The following is a 5,130-nucleotide window of genomic DNA, read 5'->3' as shown; positions in this document are numbered from 1 at the left end:
CCCCCCCGGGGGGGGGGCCTCCACCCCTCCCCTGGCCAGCCCCTTCCAGTGCCTGACAGCCCTTTTGGGGAAGGAATTTTTCCCCGTGTCCAACCTAATCCTGCCCTGGCGCAGCCTCGTGGGGAGCAGAGGAGGACACAGCCTCACATCGCAAGCGGCCCCTCAGGCAGGCAGTTCTCCAGCAAGGGACAGAGACCCCTCGTCCCCCAGCCCGCATCCCCCCCCCTTCGCACTGGGACACGCTGCCCTCGGCGCAGAGACCCAGCACTCGCCTTCGGCTGGGCCCAGAGCCTGCTACCAAGTGCAGTGCCAGCCCAGTCACTGATGTTAGAGGCTCCAAAGAGCCTGATGAGGAGCTGCCCCACACCAAACCCTACCTCAAGCCACCTTGACTCTCCCCCCCAGAGCCCCTCTCTGCCCGCGGGGGCACACAAACCCCAAACAGCCCTCTCGTTCCTCTCATTGCCAACCCTGAGGAGGGCTTGCCTTCCCCAACCCAATGCAGACACCCAGCAAGCCCCTGGCACCGAGGATGGCAGGGCTGGCAGAGGACAGCGATGCCCCTTTCCTTTGTTTGGGCAAGAGCAATGGCTCCAGATGAGCCACCACTTCTCAGCAAACAACCGAGGGCCACCAGCCGCACCACTGCTATCCAGAGACCGAGGGACCAGCGTCCCAAATGGGGCAGGGGAGCCCGGCAAGGGCAGGGGGGGCTCCCACGGGGCACCAGGCAGAGCTGGGGTGGGAAAAGGGGTGAGCAGAGCCCGGCAGCCCCTGCAGCACGGCTCAGCTCCAGCCAGGATGGCTGCTCAAGAGCTTCCCCAGCAGAAGGGGAAGCCACTGATGCTGCTCTGCCCCTGCTGCCCCCCACCAGTTAAGACAGAGGATGAGCTGACCAACCTTCTCCCTCCCTCACCGTTCTAACCTCTATGCCCACAACAGCCATTTCAGTTGCCACACAACCGGCTACGGCAGGGAACGCTGCTCTCCAGCAAGGGACGTAGCATTTAGCCAGGGGAAGCTGGCAGAGCCTCAACCAGGAAAATAATTTATTAAGAAAAAAAAAAAAAAATAATCAGAACTGACCTGGTCCCTGCCCATTACTAATAAAGAATTCAAATAAATGCATAGCAGGAGATCCACACCGGGACAGATCCACCTCAGCTGCCACAGGGTCATTTCCATGCACAGGAGCTGGCAGCCTGACCGCTGCAGACACAGCCCCGAGGGTCAGGGACGTGACCCAAGCCCTATCAAGGGCAGCATGCAAGCCCCAGCCTGGCCAGAAGAACCCTCCCTCCACTCCCAAAATTCACCATTGAAGGTGACGGGCTCCAGCTGGTGCAGTTATCCCAGAGATACGCAGCAAAATCTCAGTGGAAAAACATATCGAGGGAGAAGGAGAGTTCTGAATAAAAAGAATAAAAAAACCCCAAACTTTTGAAGGGAACACTGAATGGTTGGAATCCCCCAGCCGGGGAAGGGTGCCCAGCTAAAGAGAGAGCACGGTCCATCCACCAGGGAGGCTCCGAACGGTGCCTTAAAGCAGGGGCAGGAGGAGGCAGATGGCTTGGGTGAATGAGAGAAGGGAGTCTCCTGGCTCTGGCAAGGCACTGGTGCCTTGGGAAGATGAAAGGCAGAGCAGATAACATGCCATGCAGAAATGTCAAAGGCAACTTATGTTCCTAGAAGCGACTAAAGGAAACCTTTGCATTAGCAGACTGGATTTGCTAAAATACAGGGAGGATTTGGCAGTAGGAGCCCATTTCCCTTTACTCATCCAACCTTCAGGAAGAAAAATAAGTCCTGGCCACAAGAATTGGTTCCGCTCTCCCCTCTTCCACTGCCAGCAGTTCTAGAGCAGTCCCCCTGGACCTCACTGCTGGCTCAGCCCCCTGCCCAAAAAAAGGCACGATCTGCACACAACTGCAAGCCAACCTCTCTCCAGGGCAATTTGGTGCGGAGAAGATGGCACAAAAGAAACACCTGCACAGGAGGGAAGAAGCAAAATTAACCTTTAGTGCACATGGGACACCAGAGACACGTCCCCATCCACTCCCGATGGGTGGGGAGTCCTCCTGCTGCGAGGGCAACACGGCGCAGAGCCGAACCGGCGCGTTGGCGTCCTAGGAACAGCTCATCAGAGCTGCCCGAGGTCTCAGCCTGGAGCAAGGGTGGCTGCTGCAGTGCATGGGTATTACACGGCCACCGCAGGCATCCCTGGCCCGACACGCTCCCCGCCGGCTGTATCACGCTCCCCGCCGGCATCTCCCCTCCTACAGCGCAGCCCGAGTGCCCAGCCACCCGCACCGTCCAGCTGCCTTCAGCGCCCAAAGAGCCCTTCGGCACGCCGTGCCAAGCACCGAGGCAGCCAAGGGAGGTGGCGGTGCAAAGATAAGGGGGCTCTCGAGCCCCTCTCCGAAACAGGCACGCACGTACGTACTTCAGGAGTGCCATTCCAAAGGGAACGCAAGGGGCAGAGGCGGGATGCTCACGTGCACACGGGCTTGGGGGACACCGGGGGCGGGGGGGGGTGGCAGGGAGGCATTTGGGACTGGTTACAGTCGAGGAGGAAAGCACAAGAGCAGACATTACCCCACTCCAGAATGAACTGGTTTTATAATTATCTGCAACTCACTGGTCTCTGCCCTGCAGGGCCCTTCAAGCGCACAGCATTCCCCTACGGACCTCTTTGAGACCATCCAGAGACGTTCTTACTCTTTGCCAAATACCTCGATCCCATTACTCGGTGACTGAGAAGACGCACACAAAGATCTGACACTGCAAAGCTCAAATAAGAGGCTAAAAACGCATTGGGGACTAGGGGCAATGCACGCCTCGTGACCTCTAAGCAATCTTCTAATATTCTGAAGCCCTAAGTCCAGAATTTCAGGGGTGTGAGCTCAACACTATCTCAGTCCTGGACACCAAGAGGCTTCAAGGTCCACAACAATCTCAAGCTGAACTCCCACACGCTGTCCCTGCCATGATGAGGAGCACGGCCAAGGGCACAGGGCCATTCCCACCACCACGGCAGCAAGCAGGCTGGGGCGAGACCCTCCTGCTCAGCGCCAAATTCACCTGTCAAGCAGAAAAAGGGAATGAATTTAGCATTGCTGTACTCTACAGGTGCAGCTGAGGGTTAAGAACAGAGCTTAGGAGGGTATTTTATTCCCAGATCCGCCTGCTTCTCACACCTTCTCCTGAAGGTGCAATACTGGCTCGCCTCGGAGGACTCGGGACTTGGTGGGTCGCAGCTCCCAGCCAGCCCAGCAAACAGTAGCCACTGGGTATTACCGAGGCCAGCCCTGTTCTCCTGCATACCCGAGATCCAAAACCAACCCCAGGTATAAACACCCCTGTGACGGCTCCTCTCTGGAAGCTGCACACCCCTTGGCTGCCCCCGGACGCGGGGAAGTTCGGCAGGGACGCCGTACCCACGGGCTCTCACGCTTGTTTCTCTTCCAGCACAGAGGGGGACCAGCGCTAAGCAATGCCACAGCAACCAAAGGACAAGGAATAAGTTACTATCGGTGCTACCATCCCACCCCACACATTCCAAGTCCAAGCTGGGTAAGGGATAAGATGCAGGGCTGGGAAAGCGATGCCTTCGAAGCCGCTTGCACGGCCTCTTTCAGCCTGAGAAGAAGCCGGCTTGAAAAGCTGACTGCTCGGTTGTACGCGAGCTCTTTTCTTGGGAGAGATGGCAGTCAAGCAGCAAACAGAGGGAGCTTCAGATGGCAAGGAAGGGTAGCTGTGACAGGCAGCTTTCCTCCCCTCTGATCCCGCAGGAATCCCGGTATCAACACACAGGCATCTGCTCCGCCACCCGCCGCGGGAGGCAGCCCCCTTCAAAGCACCAGGCTGGAGCCGCCCTGCACTGGGGCGAGCCGAGCACAAGGCAGGGTGCTGCAGGGTGCTGAGCTTCAGCGCCAGCTCCTGCTTCCTCGCCCAGGCCCAGCTGTTTCGCCCAGCGCTCTGCGGCAGCGCAACTCCCTGCGGTTGGGCTTCGACCCGCAGTCAAGTCCAGACACCTTCCTGCAGCCCCACCAGCCCCACCTCCTCTTCCTTCGGGGCAGGCGCTGGCTGCGAGGAGGTGAGGTGCACAAGGCAACGGGGGCAAAAACCCAGGAACACAAAGGAGACAAAAAGGGGGGAAAGAAAAAAAATTAAAAAAATAAAATACGCGAGGCAGGCAGAGAGCAGAGCCCAAGGCTTGCGCTGAAAGGCAGCAGTCGGGCATTTTCACAGCTAGGTCTAAGGGGGAAGAAAGGCTAAAGCCTACCCCCTCTTCTGAAGCAGATGGTAATTGGAGTTAATTAGCATGGCTGCTCCAGTCCTACACCTCAGAGCCAGGCCACAGCATTCACGGGCAACATCAGAGTCCACCAGCTTTCTCCCCACCCTCATCATCCTCTATAATGAATGGATGTGAAGGCACCAAAGACCAAGCAATTACCTGTAGGGCATCCCATTCATCATCACACACAATTAAGACTTTGTCACTGGTGACTCACTGGCTACATCAAGGATTGGAGAAGGGAGAGAGAAAAAATTAGGCTGGAACCTAGTTCGGAGCAGTCCCTTCCCTGGAGCACATCAAACACTGCATTAGGACTGTTCCACAGGACTCGTGGCGGCTACAGGGAGGCAGAGTCAGAATAGCAAAGACTTTATTTAAGCAGACCCTTGTAAGGGTATATTTTAAGTGCAGTACAAAACCAGAAAGTAAAAGGATTTTCCAACACGCCATGGGGGTCCGTCCCACCGTAGGGAATGGGAGCACCTGCACAGGCACATGCAGGGCTTACTAATTCCTGCTTGGAAGATGCTCTGAGAAATGCCAGCCTTCGTCTTGCAAAAAAAAGATGAGAAGTTAGAGCGCAGTTGCCTTGGGAAGAGAGCTATAGCTCTGGACAGAAGCAAAAGGGTCACCGCTAGATTTCAGCGGTTCCTAAAGATGAAGGGTACTGGCTGGCATCGGCTCTGCCAAATCCTTCCCTCCTGGCCACACCACGTCCCCCTCCCCTTGCTTGTCACTCCCTGTGCCTTTCCCTAAGGGCTTCAGAGCACCAAACCCACCTCCCCCAGCAACTTCCACATCCAACCCAGCCACCGTTACCCCCCAAA

The sequence above is a fragment of the Egretta garzetta genome, unplaced genomic scaffold (genome assembly GCF_000687185.1).
Source record: "Egretta garzetta isolate BGI_Z169 unplaced genomic scaffold, ASM68718v1 scaffold29, whole genome shotgun sequence".
Taxonomy (NCBI): domain Eukaryota; kingdom Metazoa; phylum Chordata; class Aves; order Pelecaniformes; family Ardeidae; genus Egretta; species Egretta garzetta.
Note: the sequence above shows the minus strand (reverse complement) of the source record.